The 21,360-nt window shown below is 40.3% G+C and overlaps 1 protein-coding gene across 1 annotated transcript in view; it reads left to right on the forward strand.

The window, feature by feature from the left end:
• Window positions 1-20,041: 20,041 nt before the first annotated feature.
• Window positions 20,042-21,360, forward strand: part of ATAD1 (ATPase family AAA domain containing 1) — a 52,167-nt gene continuing 50,848 nt past the window's right edge. The window contains exon 1 of the mRNA XM_029931701.1: window positions 20,042-20,424. The gene's annotated coding sequence lies outside the window, so the exon portion shown is untranslated. The remainder of the gene's footprint in view (window positions 20,425-21,360) is intronic.

Consider the following 21,360-nt stretch of genomic DNA (forward strand, 5'->3'; position numbering starts at 1 on the left):
TTTATCACACACACAAAAAATTACACTTGAGGTATTATAACTAAACAGTCAAAAGCACTAAAGCTACCAGTCTAGTTTGGGGGAGTTGTTTCTTCTTTCTGGAAATTCAGCTAAATGTAAAGTGTAAATAAACCTTGCAGAAAACATGTTCGGTGGAACTTTGCAGAACTACACGGAAAGGCTGTGAGTGAGTTGGGGAGAGTGGCACAATCAACACCGTGAATTTTTTTCGTGACTATTTTGGCAGATGTCCTCAGTTAGCTTGGATGGCCACAACAAAGAACTTCAGACTGGGTGGCTTACCCAACAGAAATATATTTTCCTTTAGCTCTGGAGACTGTGAAATCCAACATCAAGGTGGTGGCCAATTTAATTCCTGGAGAGGGCGCCCTTCCTGGCCTACAGATGGCCACCTCCTCTCTGTGGCCTCACAGGGCCCACGGAGGGTGAAAGGAAGAGAGAGCCTGAGAGCAAGTGCACTCTGGTGGCTCTTTCTATAAGGACACTAATCCCATCAGAAGGGCTCAATCTCCATGGCATCTTCTTACCCCAATTATCTCTCAAACCCTGTCTCCAACTACCATCATATTGGGGGTTAAGGCTTCAACATATGAATTCTGGAAAGAATGCCATGGAATATTCAGTCCATGACAGCAAATAAAATATATTATTCCAGTTCTAGGTAAAATGGAGTAAGCGCATTCTACTCTGTCTTTCTCACTTGAATGCAGCTATATAACCTGATGAAACACATGGACGGCCATTTGAGGAGTCCATAAATAGTAGCAGGGAAAGAAGACCAGAATTCAAAGCACCGCTGAATCAGCAGTGACTTTTCTGTTTTGTGTTATTCCCTACTAGAAACCCCTGGTCCAGATGTAAGGTGGCCCAAAACTCAGAATGAGCACCAGGGCACAGAGGGAGCTCCTTAAGAAGCCCTTCAGTTCTGTTCTGGCTCCAGGATCAGGAAAAGCATTTTCCTTTCCAAGCATCAGGAAGTCTGCCATCTTTTGTTCTTTCTTCTGTTCTCTAGTGCCCCAGGTCCCAGGAAATCCTGCCACCCAGCAGTAGTAATGATGACAATGGCAGTGGTGGCTCACAGGCACCAACATCTCTGAGGGAGGGAACCCTTCCTCTACGGAGAAGCTGTGGTCCCAGGAGGGGATGCAAATCACAGTCGGTGTTTCCTCTCTGTCCCTCCATTGCTTTGCCCCAGACATGGTCCTGTCCAGGGAAGTAGGCTGTGCAACAGGATAGCTAAAGCACTGGCTTTCTGGATACATGACTCAAAGAGGAAGTCCAGGGAGCCAGCAAGTACCAGAGATTATGGAGGTGAAACTCAGGAAAGTAATAGATAAAGCTGATTAGAGACTTTTAGGCTCCCCTTCAAGCTACACAAGGACAGAACGGACCTAGGCAGCACAGCAATGACTCTGAGACTGAACTGAAGGACAGACCACCACATGTGTCTCAGATTGTGCCACACTCAGAAGACAGATCCAAATACTACTGCAAATGCTTTGAAAACAGAATTGACATTGAAACTATAGAACAGTGGTTAGAATTTGTAGCCTGAACCCAACCACCACTATTGGCCACTAGAACTAAAGTATTAATATCATGCATAGGATTTAAACAAAACCTGAGCCTCATAATATTCCAAAGTCTTTTTTAATTTTTAAATGTTTATTTATTTTTGAGAGAGAGACAGAGAGACAGAGCATGAGCAGGAGAGGGACAGAGAAAGAGGGAGACACAGAATCCAAAGCAGGCTCCAGGCTCCCAGCTGTCAGCACAGACCTCAACACAGGGATCAAAGCCACGAACTGTAAGATCAGCACCTGAGCCAAAGTCAGATGCTAACTTAACTGAGCCATCCGGGCACCCACAGGAGTCTTATAATATTCTTGGGGTGCCTGGGTGGCTTAGTTGATTAAGCATCCAACTTCAGCTCAGGTCATGATTTTGTGGTTCATGGGTTCAAGTCCCACATTGGGATCTGTGCTGACAGCTTGGAGCCTGGAACCAGCTTCAGATTCTGTGTATCCCTCTCTCTGCCCCTTCCTGGCTCATGCTTTCTCTCTCAAAAAAAATTTTTTTAATGCTTTTTAATAAAAAAATATTCTAAATGTCTCTGATACAATTCAAAATTATTCAGCATACACAGAACCAGGAAAATCTCACCGCACATGTGAAAAGACAGTAACAGGGGACAATGCAGACATGATGTAGATGCTGGAATTAGATAACCAAGGCTGTAAAGCAATTATTATAAAAGAGTACCCATGGAAGGGGGGGCACTTGTGTGGAGAAGCACTGGGTGTTATATAGAAACCAATTTGACAATAAACTATTATTAAAAAAATATAAATAAAAGTGTCCAAGAAGTAAGGGGAGGGGCGCCTGGGTGGCTCAGTTGGTTGACTGTCTGACTCTTTATTTCGGCTCAAGTCATGGTATCACAGTTTGTGAGATGGAGCCCACATTGGGCTCTGCACTGATAGCATGGAGTCTGCTTGGGATTTTCTTACCCTCTCTCTCTGCTTCTCAACAGAAATTGTTCAATCTGAACAATGAAGAGCAAAATAATGGGGAAAAAATGAACAGTGCATTAGAGACCAATGCAACAAAACCAAAAGATCTAATATTCATGTTACTGGAGATCTAGAAGAGACATAGAAAGAATACAATGTGGTAAAACATATAGGAAAAGATGATTAAAAAATTCCTGAATTTGGTAAAAAACATAAACATACAGATTCAAGAAGCTCAGTGAACTCTAAACACAATAAACCCAAAGAAACACATGCCCAAACTATAGGATAATCAAACTGCTGGTAATTGAAGACAAACAAAAAGAATCAGGCAAAAAAAAAAAGAGGCATTATTTGCAAGGCAACAACAACTCAATGACTGTAGGTTTCTCATCAGAATCTATGGAGGGTAGAATAAAATGGAACAGCTTAAAGTGCTGGAAAAATAAAAACAAAACCAAAAACCAACCCTTGAACCCAGAGTTCAAAACCCAGGAAAAATACCTTCATAAACGAAGTTGAAACAAACACATTATCAGGGAAGGAAAACAAAGAGAATTCATTGCCACCAGACCTGTCCTAAAACATTGATAAAGGAAGTGCTTAGACAGAAGGGTAATTATACCATAAGGAAACCTGGAACATAAGGGATAGCCGAGGAACAATGGAAATCATAAATACCTAAGTAAATATATTAGGCTATTCTTCTCAAGTTCCTTAAAATACAGTTTATGTTTGAAAGCAAAAGTGTCCGGTCAAATTTTCATCATATGTAAATGTAACACATAAGACAATTGTAATGTAGAGTGTAAAGGAATCTAAAGGAAATGGTTATAAGACTTCCTCACTCCCCTTAAAATGAAATGGTATCATATATTGATTCTATGTAGATTGTGGAAAATAAAATATTTATATTTTAATCCCAAAATCAACCATTAGGATTTTTTTTTTACAAAAATATATAGTGAAAAACACCATAGATAAAACAGAATACTAACAAAAATTCAAATGTCCCAAAAGAAGGCAGGAAAGAGAAAACAGAGAAATGAGGGGAAAAATTCTAAAAAGGAATATATCAAATAGCCAAATATAGCAATAATTACATAAAAAGTAGTCTTAAATATGCCAATTAAAACACATATATTGACAGAATGGATACAAAGAAGATCTGAATGCAAATATATTGATATAGGTTAAAAACAAAAGGATGGAAAAATATATGCTATATGAGCACTAATCAAAACAAAGTGGAGTACTGACATTAATATCAAAGTAGACCTCAGAGCAAACAAAAACAAAAACAAACAAACAAAAAACAAATTACCAGAAGTTAAGAGCATTGCATGAATAAAAAAACTAAAAGAACTAAAAGGAGAAACAGACACAATCACAATTATTACATTTGGAGACTTCAATGCTCCTCTCTCAGCAATGGACAGAACCAGTAAACAAAGTTATTAAGAACCTACAAGAACCAAACACTACCACCAACCCGATTTGATTCAACAGATATATACAGATTACCCCACCCAACAGCAGCAGAAATGTATTATTTCAAATGTACATGGAACCTTCTCCAAGACAGACAGTATCGTGGATCACAATACCAGCCCCCAAAATATGTGAAATAATTGTAATCATACAAATTATTCTCTCCAATCATAATGGATTTAAATTAGGATTAAATAACAGGAAAAATGAAAAGAAAGTCTCCTAACTTTAACATGTGTAAACAAAACTTTGTAAATAATCTATAGCCAAAGAGAAGTTGAAAGGGAAGTGTAAAAATATTTTGAACTGAATAAAAATGAAAACACAATATGTCAAAATTTGTAGGATTCAGCTAAAGCAGTGCAAGAGGGAAATTTACAGCATTAAATGCTTAGATTATAAAAGAAGAAAGGCGTCAAATTACTGATCTTAAGAACACAAACAGGGGCACCTGGATGGCTCAGTCGGTTAAACATCTGGCTTCAGGTCAGGTCATGACCTCACAGTTCATGGGTTTGAGCCCTGCGTTACGCTCTGTGCTGACAGCTCAGAGCCTGGAGCCTGCTTGAGATTCGCTGTCTCCCTCTCTTTCTCTCTGCCCCTCCCCTGCTCATGATCTGTCTCTCTCTTTCAAAAATAAATAAATGCTAAAAAAAATTTTTTAAAAAACACACAAAAAAGGAGCAAAATAAACCTAAGTCAAGCAGAAGGGAGGAAATAAAAAAAACTAAGGGCAGAAGGATATGAAATTGAAAACAAAAATATTAATAGAGAAAAATAATGAAAAACTGATCCTTTGAGATAAATGAAATTTATAAATCTGAACAAAGAAGAAATACAAATTATCAATATCAGGAATTAAAAGGAGGATACCACCACAGAACCTGTAGATATTACTAAGGGAATGCATAAAGCAACTCTAAATCCATAAATATGTCCTAGGTAGAATTAACAAATTTTTGAAAGCAAACTACTAAAACTCATCAAAGAGAAAACAGACAACCTACAGAATCCTGTAACTATAAATTTTTTTAAAACCTTTCAAAATAATATTCCAGGACTAGATAGTTCTAGAATTCTATTAAACATATAAAGATAAGCTACCAATTCTACACAAACTATTTCAAAAACAGAAGAGAAGGGAACACTTCCCAACTCATGTTTATAAAATTTGCATTACCCTGATACCAGAGCCAAACAAAGGTAATAAAATAAACCAAAAACAAACAAAACAAAAACAAAAACCATAGGTTAATATCTCATATAAACATTGACATATAAATCAAACAAAATCTTAGCAAATTGAACACCTAGATATTTTTTTAATTATACACTATAACAACTAAGCAGAGCTTATCCTGAAAAGGCAAGGCTGCTTCAGTATTTTAAAAAAATCAATCAATGTAATCTACTTTATTAATAGGCTAAAGAAGAAAAGCTACATAATCATGTCAGTTGATGCAGAAATAGCACTTGAAAAAACTCAACATCCATTCAAGACAAAAAAATAAAGAACTGTCAGCTAACAACGAAAGAAGGGGACTTCCTCAACCTCATAAAGGTCATGTACGAAAAGCTAGCAACTAATATCATACTTAGTGATGAAAAACTAACTGCTTTCCCCTTCAGGTTTAGAACATGGCAAAGATGTGTTTCTCCCCATTGCTGTTTAATGTTATACTAGAATTCCTAGCCAGTATAAAAAGGCCAGAATAAGAGATAAAAAGCATGCACATTGAAAAGAGAGAAAGGAAAATGTCCCTATTTGTAGATGATATAATTGAAACCAAAAGAAGTGATAAAAACAAACTTCCGGGGCACATAGTGAGTTCAAGCCCCATGATGGGTGTGGAGCTTGCTTAAAAATAAGATCTTCAAGGGGGCGCCTGGGTGGCTCAGTTAAGCATACAGCTTCTGCTCAGGTCACGATCTCATGGTTCATGGGTTCAAGCCCTGTGTCAGGCTCTGTGCTGACAGCTCAGAGCCTGGAGCCTGCTTTGGATTCTGTTTCCCTCTCTCTCTCTCTGAGCCTCCCCTGCTCGAGCTGTCTCTCTCTGTCTCTCAAAAATAAATAAAAAACATTAAAAAAAAAACCAAACTCCCCCTTGAACTGAGTTAAGTAAGGTCACAGGGCATAAGGTAAAAAATAATCTTATTTGTATATCAATTGATTAACAACCAAAACTGATTTTTTAAATAAAAGAAATTAAAAAAAAAACTAAATAAATGGGAAGACATATCATGTTCAGGGACCAAAAAAACTCAGCTTCCTAAGCCCATGTACAGATTAACTCAATTCTATTAAATATCCCAGGAGGATTTTTGTAGATACAGCCTAGCTGATTCTAAAGTTAACAAAAAAATTCAAAGTAACTAGAAAAGGCAAAATATGTTTGAAAAAGAAGAATAATGTTGGAGGAATCACACTACCTGATTTTTAAGTTATGCTATACAGCTAGATTAACCAGGACAGGGTGGTGACTGTGGTGAGGCAGCCACATAGATCAGTGGGACAGAACAGACAACACAGAAAGATCCTCACAAATACGGCCAAGTGATTTTTGACAGAGGTCCAAAGGATAGTCTTTCCAACGAAAGATGTTGGACATTTATATACTTAAAAATGAACCTCAACCCCAAGTTTACACTTTATACAAAAATGAATTCAAACTATATCATAGATCTAAATGTAAAATATAAAACTTCCAGAAGGAATCTTTTTTTAAAAAAAATTTTATGTTTATTTTTGAGAGAGAGAGAGAGACAGAGACAGAGAGTGTGAGCAGGAAAGGGGCAGAGAGAGAGACGGAGACACAGAATCTGAAGCAGGATCCAGGCTCTGAGTTGTCAACACAGAGCCTTACGCAGTTCTTGAACCCATGAACCATGAGATCATGGCCTGAGCCGAAGTTGGATGCTTAACCAACTGAGCCACCCAGGCGCCCCTCAGAAGAAATCTTTAGAGAAAGTCTTTATGACCTGAGGTACCTCAAAGAGTTCTTATACATGACACCAAACACATGATCCATAAATGAAAACAACTGGTAACTTGGACTTGATCCAAATTTAAAAGTTTACAAAAGACACTAGCAAGAGCATAAAAAGATAAGACTAGAAGAAAGCATTTGCAAATCACATACTGACAAAGACCTATATCTAAAACAAGCAAAGAATCCTCCAAGCTCAGCAGTAAGAACACAAACAACCCAACTGTAAAATGAACCAAACACCTGAGCAGGTGTTTTGCCAAAGTAGATTAATGTATGGCAAATAAGCTCATGAAAAGTTGTTAATATCATTAGCCATTAGGGGAAATGCCTATTAAAACCACAATTAGCTACCTATTAGAATACTATCAAGTTCTGGTGAGAATGCAGAAGAGATGGAATGCTCACACATACTAATGGAAATGTAAAATGGTGCAGCCATTGTGGAAAACAGTTGGACAGCTTCTCATAAAGCTAAAAATACTTTTATCATGTGACCTAGCAATTTCACTCCTCAGTATTTATTTGAAGGGAACAAAAACTCCTGGTTCACACAAAACCTACACACAAATGTTTATAGCAGCTCTGGTCATAATCACCAAAAACTAGAAACTACCTATGTGTCCTTCAATGACTGAATGAACAAGCTGTAGGACAATGGAATACTACTTGGCAATAAAAATGAATGAATGGTTGACATATGCAACATCTTGGATGAACCTCCAAGGCATGCTGAATAAAAGAAGCCAATCTCAAAAGATTACACACTGCATGATTTCATTGATGTGTCATTCTCACAAAGACAAATGTCCAGGGATGGAGAACAGATCCGTGGGTGCCAGGGATTGAGAAAGTAACTAAAAACAGTCACACAAGGTAGTTTTGTAAGATAATGAAATTGTTACATATCCTGATTGTGGTGGTGGTTATATGAATCTATTGTATCAAAATTCAGAGAACTGTACACACATGTACATATGCACACACAGTCAATTTTGCCATATGCTAATTTAAAATAAAACTCAAATATGATACATTGCTATAATATTATGTGAAAACAATTTTTATCAGAATAAGATCAAGATTCAGAAACATCCATTAATTCATTCTTAATTATATAGTGGAAAAATACAAAAGAGAACATTATTAGAAGGCTAGTCTTGGGGCTCCCGGGTGGCTCCATTGGTTGAGCAGCCGACTCTTGATTTTGGCTCAGGTCATGATCCCAGGGTCGTGGGATCAAGCCCCATGTCAGGCTCTATGCTAGGTTTGGACCCTGCCTAAGATTCTGTCTCTCTCCCTCTTTCTCTCTCCCCTACTCATGTTCTCTCTCTCTCTCTCTCTCTCAAATAAAAGTTAATAATAATAATAATAATAATAAAGCCTCGTCTTGCTTAGAATGGAGTTAGATATTGCTTCTAGTCAACATTTTGGATTCTCATGAATGTTCATAGTAATTCAAAAGATGTTCCCTAATAATGTTTTTATAAAGTTTAGAAGTTGTGAATCCAGCAGCCCTAATCTGTTATACTATTTTTTGCTTTTAAGAAGCTCTAACCGTCTAAGCAACAGATTTTTTTTTTTTTAATTTCAACAAATTTGGGGAAGGCCATCAGTATAAACAGAGGCTCTGGAACCGGACAGATTGGTTCAAATCCCAGCTTTGCCATCTACTAGCTATTTGACCTTGGAAAGTTAGTGTTACTTAGTTACTTTACCTCTCTGTGCCTCAGTTTCCTTGTCTAAGGGTAACAATAGAACTTACTACACAGGGTTAATATGACTAAGAATTGAGTGAGTTAATATATGTAAAGCAGTTAGAATAGTGCCTGCCACATATTAAATACTATATTGAGTTATATATAGTATTATATAGTAACTGCCCATTTATCAGTTACATTACCTTATAGTTATACCACAGGACAGTAGAATTGATTAAATATTCAAATTTATTAGCATGACTCAAGTGGAATTTTACCAGTTTATTAATTAATATAATAAAGATTTTACTGTAGGTTTTTGCACTTGAGTCTCTCCCTCAAAACCATGACAAATTTTGGCCTCAGCTCTTGTGAAGATGATGACCAGGCTTCCCTTAACAGCAAAGTCAATAGGTTATCTGACTGGTGGCTTCCAGGAAAAGGGAGCTAGTCTGATTCTGAGTTGTACTGATACATCCGTAGTGTCCTCACCAGCCACACCACTCTGAAGGCCTATGTCCCATTCTCGACGTGTTCAGTCAGGTCACAGACTTACCCTATCTATGCAGCCCCACTGGAGAGAATGGGAACAGTAGATGGAAGGTCTAGGGGGAGAGGAATTTGGCTCCATAAAAGTGAGAACACTGAAGAGCTCTCCAAACATGACATGGGCTTCCCAGCAGTTAGGAATTCAGTATCAACTGGGAATGTTCAAATAAGTTTAATGACCAGTTAGTTGGACAATTTTGATAACCACCATCACAATCATTTACTAAATGCCTATTTGTGTCTGTCCCAGATCCTTTACATACATTATCTTCAATCCTCCCCAAACTTATAATGTAGTCACTATTCACAAGGTATAGGTGAGAAACTAAGGCTCAGAGAGATTCAATTTCCTAAAACACACAGCTACTATATAGTAAGACTATGATCTGACCCAGATCAACTAATTCCATAGCAGACATCCTTTCTACAATTCTACACTGCCTTGGGTTGAAGATTCAATGACATTTAATATTCCTTTCAATCCTGGGAGAATGTGATTCCTAAAAATTATACCCTTCTTAATCTATAGCTAAGTCTTCCCTAACCATTTCAAGAACACTGGAGCTGGTGTCTTTATCAAGGGGGAAAATGCATGTGTTGTTTCTTTCTTAATGTTGGTTTCTTACTTCAGTAAGAAAGATATGTTCCAAGCTTAACACACCACTCAGCATGTCAATAGTCAATGAAATTAACAATAAACTGTACAACAGAGCAGGTGTGGAATTTCTTACTCCTGAATTTACTTCCTAGAGAATGAAATTTAAAAAATCTTCCTTACAAAAAAAAGAGAGGGGGCACCTGGGTGCCTCAGTCGGTTAAGTGTCCAACTTCAGCACACGTCATGATCTCATGGTTAATGTGTTCAAGCCCCACATTGGGCTCTGTGCTAACAGCTCAGAGCCTGGAGCCTGCTTTGGATTCTGTGGCTGCCTCTCTCTCTGCCCCTGCCCCACTCACACTGTCTGTCTGTCTGTCTCTCTCTCTCTCAAAAATAAATAAACATTAAAAAACATTTTTAAAAAATAAAATAAAAAATAAAAAAGAGAGGGATTGTTTTTTGTTAACAAAAGTTCCAAATGAACAGATAAGTGGAGATACATTTCTGTCCCCACTTTTCCTCTTTAGCTCTCAATTAAAACACAATTCATTGGGGCGCCTGGGTGGCTCAATCGGTTAAGTCTCCAGCTTTGGCTCAGGTCAGATCTCACATTCGTGGGTTCGAGCCCCGCGTCAGGCTCTGTGCTGACAGGTAGCTCAGAGCCTGGAGCCTGCTTCTGGTTCTGTGTCTCCTTCTCTCTCTGCCCCTCCCCCTCTCATGCTCTGTCTCTCTCTGTATCAAAAATAAATAAAACATTAAAAAAATTTTTTAAAAAAATAAAATAAAATCAAACACAATTCATGAGAATCTGTATGAGTAAATCTGTTAGAAATCTGTTATAGTAATCTCTCACCAACTGGAGGTGGTGAAAGATAAATTCCTGAAAAGTATCCCGTTAGCTAAAACCTTCATTGGTAAGTTCCAGGTTTCACAGAAAATAGGGAATTTACAAGAGAATCCAACAATAATATTGGTAATAAAACAAAAAAGACTATTTTCCCTCTGTTGTTCATGAGCTCATATCCTGAAAGCCGTGATCTGCTGTGAAAGATGGGAATTATTTTATATTAACCACACTTCCCTTTTTTCAAAGCTCTTGGGGTGTCTGGGTGGCTCATTTGGTTTAGCCTGACTTTAGCTCAGGTCATGATCTTATTGTTCAAGAGTTCGAGCCCCATGTCAGGCTCTGTGCTGACAGCTCAGAGCCTGGAACCTGCTGCAGATTGTGTCTCCCTCTCTCTTTGCCCCTCTTCCTCTTGTACTCTGTTTCTCTCTCTCAAATACAAAGATTAAAAAAAATTTTTTTAAAGTTCTTGATATAGCCCTTAATGTATTGATATTTAATGCTTTCTCGCATTTGCTTTCTCTGCAGTGTCATTTTCAGCAGCCTTGGCAACATTCTTAGTAGCCAGCTGGTCTCTCTACAAAAGGAGGACATAGTTTTTCTAGACCCGGCTTTCTACTGTCATTCTCTGCTCGTCACCTATGGACAGGGTGGAGGATAGTAGATCTCTATGTTTACCATCTGACTGTAATATGGGATAGGGGTGGAGATGAGGGGAGGGATCACTGCAGCTAAGTTTCTTAAAGAGGCAAAACTCTTCTAGACATATAGAGATTACATACTTTAAAATTCAAGCACACAAATGTGAAACCATACTGTGAAAAAACTAGGACTGGCAAAATGGTGGAGGGATCATCAAGTATTCCTACACAAATCTTACATACCTTCAGTACTTAATATTTTAAACTATACCCCCAAACCTAGAATTCAAATTTAGCATTCATTTGTGGGGGCCAAAGAGGGAAACAAATTCAAACAGAAGTTCCTCCACACTCAGGTCAGAAAGGATCACGGAATCATGGACTTAGGAAGCTGGTAGAAGTGTCCCAATTCCAGAGGAGGGAAACCAGGAAGGCTAACATGGGACAGGCCACAGACCTAGCCCTTTCACTTAGTATTCTCAGAGTTTCTCAAACACGGTAGCCAATAATCTGCATCTTGCACACTTGAAACTATTTTGACAGAGGCCATATTTGTACCTGACACTCAGTACTTGGCAACACTTTCCGGACTGGGTACAGAGACAGAATGTGGGGATGATCATGAAATGGAGTGTCATAGACCCCACATTCCTAAAGAATGAGGAGGAATGTCCCCTGGAGAGATTTTCAGTTGCCTTCTGCTTTTGCCTACATGTGTGAGTTCGAGTGCTAGACATGTTTATGACTTAGTTGACTGAAGAAATATCATTATTTACCATTCTCCCCCTTCCCACAAAAAATGATCATTGTATTTCATGACTTTAGACACCGTTCATTTAAGGTGTTTCCGGTTTATGTCCAGGAGTTCCAAGGAAGGAATGGGGGGAGGCTCCTTAAATACCAGCCTGTGAGGAGAACACGATAAAAGACAATGGAAAGCCAGTTTGTCTATCACAAGTAGGACTGAATGATGGATGGATCAAATGTGGAAGGTGGAACACTATCTAGCCTGAGAATCAAGATTATCCAGACAGAAATCTGATGTTGCTTTCAGCTGGTTATGAATAATTAGCATCTGGGGGTGGCTGGGTGGCTAAGTCAGTTAAGCGACTGACTCTGGTTCTGAGCAAGATCTCACAGTTTGTGAGTTTCGGCCCCACATTGGGCACTCTGTCAGCACAGAGCCTGCTTCAGATCCTCTGTCCCCCTCTCTCTCTGCCCCTCCTCTGCTCACTCTCTCTCTCAAAATTAAACATTTAAAACTTAAAAAAAAAGAATCATTAGCATCTTGGGGGGCCCAGGTGGCTCAGTCTGTTGAGCATCCAACTTTTAATTTCAGTTCAGCCCATGATCCCCGGGTTGTGGGATGGAACCCCACACTGGGCTCTGAGCTGAGCATGGAGCCTGCTTAAGATTCTCATTCTCCCTCTGTCTCTCTCTCTCTCTCTCTCTCTCTCAAATAAAACACAAACAACTAAACAAATAAATACAAGGCATTAGCATCTCAACACCATAGGGGGAAATAAACTTCTGGGGAATCAACCTTGTCTCCTTTCCTTAATGGTACCTTTTGTGATCCTGCTGTACCTGAGAACACAGAAGACAGAAAGAAAAGGGTGTGGGCCATGCCTCTGGCATTGGGCCTCATTCAGCATTGACAGCTCCCATAATGACTCTGGACTTTAAACTCAATAAGAACCGTACAGGAAAGGAAAAAGGTATGTGAAACTCTATCAGGTTTAGTGTTTTGAAGCTGAATGGGATTTGATTTGTTTCCTGTACTTCTATAACTCAAGTAACAGGCTTTTCTTTCTTCCTTTTTTTACTTACACCTTTGTTTTGTTTTTCTGGTTCCGGAAACACTGACACTAAAAAGATGAGAAGGCGATTTTAATGTTAGCTTGTCAGTACCCTATTGTTGGGCCTCTCTAAGGTAAAAGAAGAAGGTCTAGCATATATCTCAATCTTAAACATCTAAAATCAGCAACATGTGACTTTGGTTTTGCCTTTGAAAGCCATGTACTCAATCTCTAAACAGGACATAGCATTTGCTCAGCAAAATTCATTCAATTTTAGGAGCGTTTCCATGAGTTGCGCACAGTATATGTCTTTTTAACTGTGTTGTGCTTGAGCACAAGCTCAATAGAAGTAAGTTCTATATGAAGAACAGCAGCTCTGATGTTATGACAGTCCCCAAGTGTAATAAGAAAGTGGAGTTTGCAAAGGAAAGATCAGACATGCAAAGTATCGATGTCTAAAATCTCTAGTCTGGTTCAACAACTCACTTTCACCCACTGAATTAAGTTCTTTTTCTTGTGCAAAACCCACTCAGCAATCTAAGGCCGGAAGTTTTCCCTAAACAAATAAGAAATAGGGATGAAATATAGGATAAACTTTTTGCTTAAAAAAAATCCATAGCTCTGTGAGGACTTGATTTTTATAAGATGTTTTAGTCTTTAGGACTCCATGAAAGCAAGAAATGTAGGCTCAGTAAATGGTTATTAGACAGATGGGAACAACAGCCAATATCAATAATGGTCTTCAGTGAACTGAGAAATATCCAGATAGCTATTTTTATGGTTTGATCAATATTTTATTTATTTTTTATTTTTTTAACATTTATTTATTTTTGAGAGACAGAAAGACAGATCATGAGCAAGGGAGGGTCAGAAAGAGAGAGACACACAGAATCAGAAGCAGGCTCCAGGCTCTGAGCTAGCTGTCAGCACAGAGCCTGATGCGGGGCTCGAACCCACGAACTGTGAGATCATGACCTGGACCAAAGTCGGGCACTCAACCGACTGAGCCACCCAGGCGGCCCCTGATCAATATTTTAAATGTAATTGTCTGGTGGTCATAAGGATGGAATCTTATAGGTTTTCTAGAACTATCATAAATGGCTTATTGACAACTAATCAGTAAGACTCAGCCAGAGGAGTATATTAAGATTGGGAATGAGGGAATCAAGAGGTCAGAGAGACAGAAAGGTGTGGCCTCTTCACAAGTCAGAGGAATCATTCCCAGACAAGCTGCCATGGTTAAAAACTTGAGAGGTGAAGTCCTCATGCAAACAATAAGGAGATAGGAGGGAATCTTTGTCCTCACAGATTTCTGGAAATGAGAGAACATCACTTCACAGTACAATAAAAACATCACCAGGAGTGTTACAATGGCATGTTTACTGAGTACTTGCTAAGGGTCAGCCATAGAGCTTGGCACTTTCCTGAAATGGTCTCATTTAATTTTTTTTAATGTTTATTTTTTATTGACACAAAGAGAAACAGAGAATGAGTGGGGGAGGGGCAGACAGAGCGGGAGACACAGAATATGAAACAGGCTCCAGGCTCTGAGCTGTCAGTACAGAGCCTGACGTGGGGCTCGAACCCACAAACAATGAGATCATCTCATTTAATTTTCAATGCAGCTCTGTGGCATGTGTACCATTACTGTCCCCGTATTAAAGACAGGGAAGTTGAGGCTTTTTTTGGGCTTAACCCAAATCATAGAGCTAGTAAACAACGGATTGTACCTTCCTACCCAAGTCTGTTGGGCTTCAATGTCTACGCTCTCAAATCCCAGGAGTACCAAGACTTACCCTGATGGGACTAGTCTCTGATGGACCCATTAGGAATGGACCTACCAACGGCAGGGCAATAACATATGTATGGTCAGTAAAATGGTTTGATTTCACATCTCCTATCTTTGAACTGCATATCCTTCCTACCTTTTGTTTTTCCTCCCCCTCGGTCAGATTAACTCTGCAGTAATGGAGCCTCCAGAGCCCCATGAGATAGGTCAGATTGCAGGAATAAAAATCAATTAATTAAAACCCTAGTTGAGAGTGGAGAGATGGATAAAATAGGTGAAGGGGATTAAGCTTCTGGTTATAAAATACGTAAGACATGGGGATGAAAAGGGAATATAGTCAATGATATTGTAATAACCTTGCATGGTGACAGATGGTGACCACACTCGCCATGGAGAGCATGGAGTAAGGTACAGGTTGTTGAATCATCGTGTGGTACATCTGAAACTAATATCACATTGTATGTCAACTATACCTCTATAAGTAAATTTTAAGAAAGCAGTTAAGCCCCTCCTGTGTCCTAGGCATCCTCTTCCCTCAAGCAGCTGGCATTGGATACGAAAATACAAAAACCTTAAACCCCAATTAGAATTCTGTGAAATGAACACTATGCCAGGGCTACGTAGAGTGAATCATGGGGGCTAACAGGATGGGCACAGATTTTAGTGTCTTTGTGGTTAGAAATAAGAGATCTCAAATTCTTCTTTTGCATTTTAATTTCAAAGGTGTTTCAAGGTTACAACATATTCTAATAGAGAAGTGGGGGGTGGGAACGAAGGGTTTAGACAATCTTAATTTTTTCAAATGTTAAGCACAGCACACATTCTTTTCCAAATACTTTCAAGGGCATTTTCCTAGAATCAGGTAAATGAGAGCAAGCAAGTGACCTACTTACAGCAAAAAATTGCTCCAGGTTACAAAGGATGGGAAGCCAAGTGCATCCTGGAAACCACAGCATCTGGTCTTGTTTTATGCTTCATCTATCAATCTGCTGTTACAGAAATTGAGAATTAATGTTTCAACTACTGTTTCTTCAGTTTTTGCTGATGAAATCATAGCTTTGTTACTCTCACCCAATCCTTCCCATCTCCTCTCTCATTTAAAAAACCGTATGGAAAGGCATTTATGAAGGTCCCAAATGAATCCTAGGGAGAGGACTCATTCATCTATGCCTTGAAACCTCTGCTAATGAGTCTACAGTAAGGTTAGACTTCTTCCCAAGCAATTCTGTTTTGATCAATCCTGACTTTCCACAGATAGTATCACTTGAACAGTGTATTTTCGGTACTGTATGAAGCTGAACAATAAAAAGTTGCAGATTTAAAATGCCCACATTCTAGACAACGTTTATAGCATAAACTGTAAAAAAAGTCCACTTGGCAGTAGTGCTTAAGAAAAAGGATTGTGTAGCAATGTAAGATTTCAGCTTAGTGCTACCCTGATAACATTAGAAAATTACATACACATGCATTTTAAATTATGCATGAAATTGTTTTTTAAAGTTTATTTATTTTGAGAGAGAGTACAAGAGGGGGAGTGGCAGAGAGAGACGGAGAGAGAGAATCCCAAGCAGGCTCCACATTGCCAGCATGGAGCCCAACATGGGGCTCTATCCCACGAACCATGAGATCACCTGAGTCGAAACCAAGAGTTGGATACTTAACCAACTGAGCCATAAAGTCACCTCTAAATTATGTGTAAAATGTTAAAACACAGAAGCATGAAAAGTAGATTTATGACATGTTCTTTGAACTTTGCTATTGCATCTTTTAGCTTTCTGTGCTTTTTATAGAATGCAGCTACCAATTCATCTTTCCATTCCTTCCAATCTGTTGAAATTTTAATTTTTCATTACTTTTGCCTTAACTTGGTCTCACTCTTTCTATTGGAGCTTCAAGCACTTAATCTTGGTCTTTCTCAGTGCTTTTATGGCTTCAGGGACAGCTTCATATGCTTGCTTTCCTTTTCTTTCTCCAACCATTCTATTTAACTTGTCAAAATAATAATGAAGGTTATTCTATACTGATGAAATACTTTTAAAAGAACCAAGGCTACCAAGTGACTGTTATACTGGCATAATTATTACTATATAGTTTTATCTATTTGTTGAAGTTCTACTCTTTTCTATTTTTTTAAAGTTATTTTTTATTTTGAGAGAGAGAGGGGTAAAATGACAGTGGGGGAGGGGAAGAGAGAATCCCAAGAAGGCTCCGTGCCATCAGTGCAGAGCCCAGTGCAGGGATTGAACCCATGAATTGCGAGATCATGACCTCAGCCAAAATCAAGAGTCAAATGCTTAATGGACTGTGCCACCCAGGCACCCCAAAGTTCTGCTCTTTTTCAAATCACGGTCAAGAGAATAATTTCTAATGAACAAGAAATGGTCAGATTTACTGTGCTTACTTATCCACAAATTTCAGATTTGTGTTTTCTTCCAAATAGAGTTTATTTTGAATCTGATCATGAGCGTTCCTTGTTTTGACATCTTGATGTATCCCAGCTGACTTAATGGTTCAACTGACCAGAGAGGATTTTGGGACTGGGGCAATAGAGATTTTTGCAAAAATACATCTAAAATCATCACTCCCTGGAGCACAGTTTCTCAAAATGTGACCTAAAACTACGTATATGCAAAACATCTCAGATGCTTATTCAAACTTCAAATCTCTAGGCTAAAACCTAGAGCAGTTAAATGGGAGCTTCTAAGGCTAGGACCTGGGAATCTGCATTTTGGCCACACTGTCCAAGTGAACAGACCCACAATGAAATCTGAGAACCCCTAATCTAAGGAATCCCTTCCCCTTCAGGGTGCAGTGCTAAGATTCACCATGGTCACAGAGCAAATTAATCACTCTCCCATCCAACTAAGAAAAGTAAAAGATCATTCAATTCCATGTGGTTCAAAGAACTTCCATAAATTGTTTTAGTAATTGGTTAAAAACAAAATAAGACAAAAATGCAAAATCCAACTTTCAACAATAAATGTAATAATTATTTTTGACACTTCAATTCTAACAATCACAGAGGGAAGGCCCAGAAAGTCCACACAAAAATCTGTTATAATTTCCTGATTAATATTATACATAATGAATTATTTATTGAGCCCCTACTGTGGGCCAAATATGGTGTTTTGTGCTGCCAGGGATTATATAAAGCTATCCTGGGATGAAAAGCATATGTTCACTCAGCTCTATTCTGGAAGAACCTCGCTGATTTAGTGATTGCTGGAAATGAACATGCATGGTACGTGGGAAGGCAGTGATCTGATGTCTTAGGACCCAGACTAAGAGACTTCTTATGAATTTGCTAAATGTAAATCACATCCAAGAGGTATATATGTAGATACTTGCTGTACAGCAAAAGCACTGGAAAAGGAATGAGCAGCAGTATTTATTTGGGGGCATGCAGACTCTTTACCGCCAGTCTTTACTTGATCCAGCAACTTCCTGTATCATCATATATACTCCAGGTGAACTGAGACTAGATGCAATCACATTGGGAACTCCACCTCATTCTAGAATTCATTTAAGATGTCCCTAATAAGGGACCAACGCCTCATGGCTTGCCTGAGTCTTCCTCTGTTTTAGCAATCAAAATCCTATGTACCAAAACCCCTCTTTGTGTCAGATAAGCCAAGTGGCCTGGTCACCCTCATCCTTGGCATAAGGAAGGTGAGGTCTTTAGTCGGTGCATTTTCACTTGGCGAATGACGGAAATCCGTTACCATCTTGAACTTCACAGCTCCTTTTCCTTACTGGCGAGTGTGATCACCCTAGTGGGCCACCTAAATTTCTTTCCTTCAGTAATCTCTACCTTTTAGTTCTGTCAATGCATGTTCTAGGAGCATCCCAAGCTCAGATTGACTCAGATTGAGGATAATCCCAGGTAACCAGAAGAGAGTCTCTGCCAAGACTGCAGAGCAGGCATGGTTTATGGTTTTTGGTTTGTGGGGTTTTGTTGTTGTTTGGTTTTTGTGTTTTGTTTTGATTTTGGTAAACGTTGTCCAGGTCTCATAATCATCCTGTTCTTCCCAAAATTCTACCCTCTCTCTATATAATGAGTTTAGCCCTCCCAAACGTAGCTTTGTATCATTCAGTATTAAATTCCATTCTGATTCTTGTCATTGAATCCGATCATAGTTTTAAGATATTTACATATCCCTGCTATCTCATCCTCATCCTTTAAAGCCTATGGTTTTGTCATTTCATGGTCTTCTTTCAATTAAAATTTTAAACATAACTGGTATGAAATTACTAACTCAAAGAGAAAGTGTAAAGTGTAGGGCCTGAATTAGAGAGATTTGGTTCCAGTAAAATCTGACAATTAGGTAGGTGAACTTAGGAAAGTTTCATTACCTAAACCTCAAAATCTGCTCATCTATAAAAACAGAGGAAATAATGGATACTTTAGAGGATTAGTTTTTTTGAGGAACTGAGATTATGGATTTGAAGCACCCTGAAGCACACAGCCTGACACTTAGTAGGCATTCAATATACTGTAGCTATTATCCTTACTACAGTATCACAAGTTTGTAAGGAGGGTAGCATACACTAACTTTTACTACCGGGCTGCAGAATTTTAGACATCAAAGATGATGTCTAAAGCATAAAGACACAAACTGCCTTCCTGAGGAGGGTAGAGAGGAACCGGCTCACTACCGCTATCTGAAGGAAGAATCTAGAAACAGTGGCTAATGTCCTCTTGCCCCCTGGTAGTCTGTGTGTTCAGGAGGCGCTGGCCTTGCTCCCTTGGGACCTCTTGGGTCACGTCTCTCATACTGGAAAGGGGAAGGTGCAGAAGAAAAAGGGAAGTCGCCGAAATGCAAAACTGGTACCAGATAACCTATTCTGCCCCCGACTATCGGTCCTGCCTGGGTGGGCGGCAAAGTTGTTTTGCAGGATTTTCAGGCGCCACCCCCAGGTGTTTGTCAGCTCGAGCTCACCCTAGAAACTGAAAGACAGATGGTCAGGGGCGGGGGGGTGGCCATGCGCGTCAGCGCTTTGGCCAAAGGACAGACAGAACAGCGGCTTGCGTTTGTGCACGAGGGGTGAGGGGCGAGGGGCGGGAGTTAGGATCCAGGTGGACTCAGGAAAGAACTCTATGGGGATACCGAGCATTTCTTTGCATTCTCAAGAAGGCTCCCCGAGGTGTAATTGTCGCGCCCGGAGCACGCGAACTTGCGCAGGGTCCTTCTGTGATTTACCACTTTCCTCTATCGCACCTCTGACACTCAGCAGCTAAACTCGGAGCCGAAGCCAGCGTTACAAGCGGGAAGAGCAGGCTAAGTATCTGCTGGGCGAACCCCTCCGGTCCCCTCCCCGCGCGGTTCCAGAGAGCCGGAAACGTGCACCCTCGCCGCCGGCGGCCGTGGAAGGCGCATGCTCCGTGCGAGGGGGCGGGCCGCGGTTCCCGCCGGAAGCATTCTCTCCCAGCGGCGTTTCCTTCCTGTGTGAGGCTGGCTGAGGGCTCCTGCTGCCTCAGTGTGCGCCAAGGGGTGAGTAGCGGGGTCCTCGTGGGACGGGCGCGGCATCCCGTTGAGACCCCTTGGGGACCGGCTGGGACCTGGGAAGCCGGGCAGGAGAGGTCACCGCGCCTTCCTCCCACGTCCCACCTCGGTGCCACCGCCTGGCGTCCCGCAGCCCTTGGCATCCCGCGGATTAACCTCCAAGGGCGTCCCGGGCCTCGCATTGGCTTCCGGCCCGGCCTAGGCCCTTAGGTCTCCGTTAGCGCTACCCCCCTGACTAGTGCCACTTGAGAGGGGACCTGTGTAGGCAGCCGGGGTGCTGCGGGGGTTTGGGGGCGTCCCTGGAGACCTCGGCACGGAGGGTCCCGGGCTGAGGCGGCCGGATGGAGCCGGGTCTTACTGTCGTCCCCGGCGCTGCCACCGCCTAGTGCAGAGGCGGAGGCGGTTCTTTAGGTCCGAGCACGCTTTCGGAGAAGATGGTACTGTCCATAATAACCTGTCCTTTATGTGAAGGTGGCAGGCATTGTCACAGGCAGTGTCCTGCGGCCTCGTTACCTGCGAAACTGGTACTCAGGGGTTGAGAAAAACTTTCCGCAACCCCGCGTTGAATTAGGACAGAAACACTAGACTCTCGGCCCCTCACCTGTCAGTCTATTGCTCAGTAACGAGGTGGTTCGATTTCCACAAGTTTTCTGCCCTGAAACGGAGAACTCTTTCAGTGAAACTGCCTGGGATCATGTTTGCCTAACGAGTAACTGAATTTGCAGTGTTTTCCCTGTTTCTTAGTTGTACATAAGACTGTATTCAAGTACAGATGTCTATTCATTTGGTTGATTGTAACGTCTATGCACGATTGAAATCCATGTCCTACCGTGGTTCGTACATGCAGCTTTGGTTGTATTTTCTGCTGTAATGGTATGGCTCCTGCAACGGCCTTCCATTGCAGGTGTATCAATACCATATGAA

The sequence above is a fragment of the Suricata suricatta genome, chromosome 2 (assembly GCF_006229205.1).
Source record: "Suricata suricatta isolate VVHF042 chromosome 2, meerkat_22Aug2017_6uvM2_HiC, whole genome shotgun sequence".
Taxonomy (NCBI): domain Eukaryota; kingdom Metazoa; phylum Chordata; class Mammalia; order Carnivora; family Herpestidae; genus Suricata; species Suricata suricatta.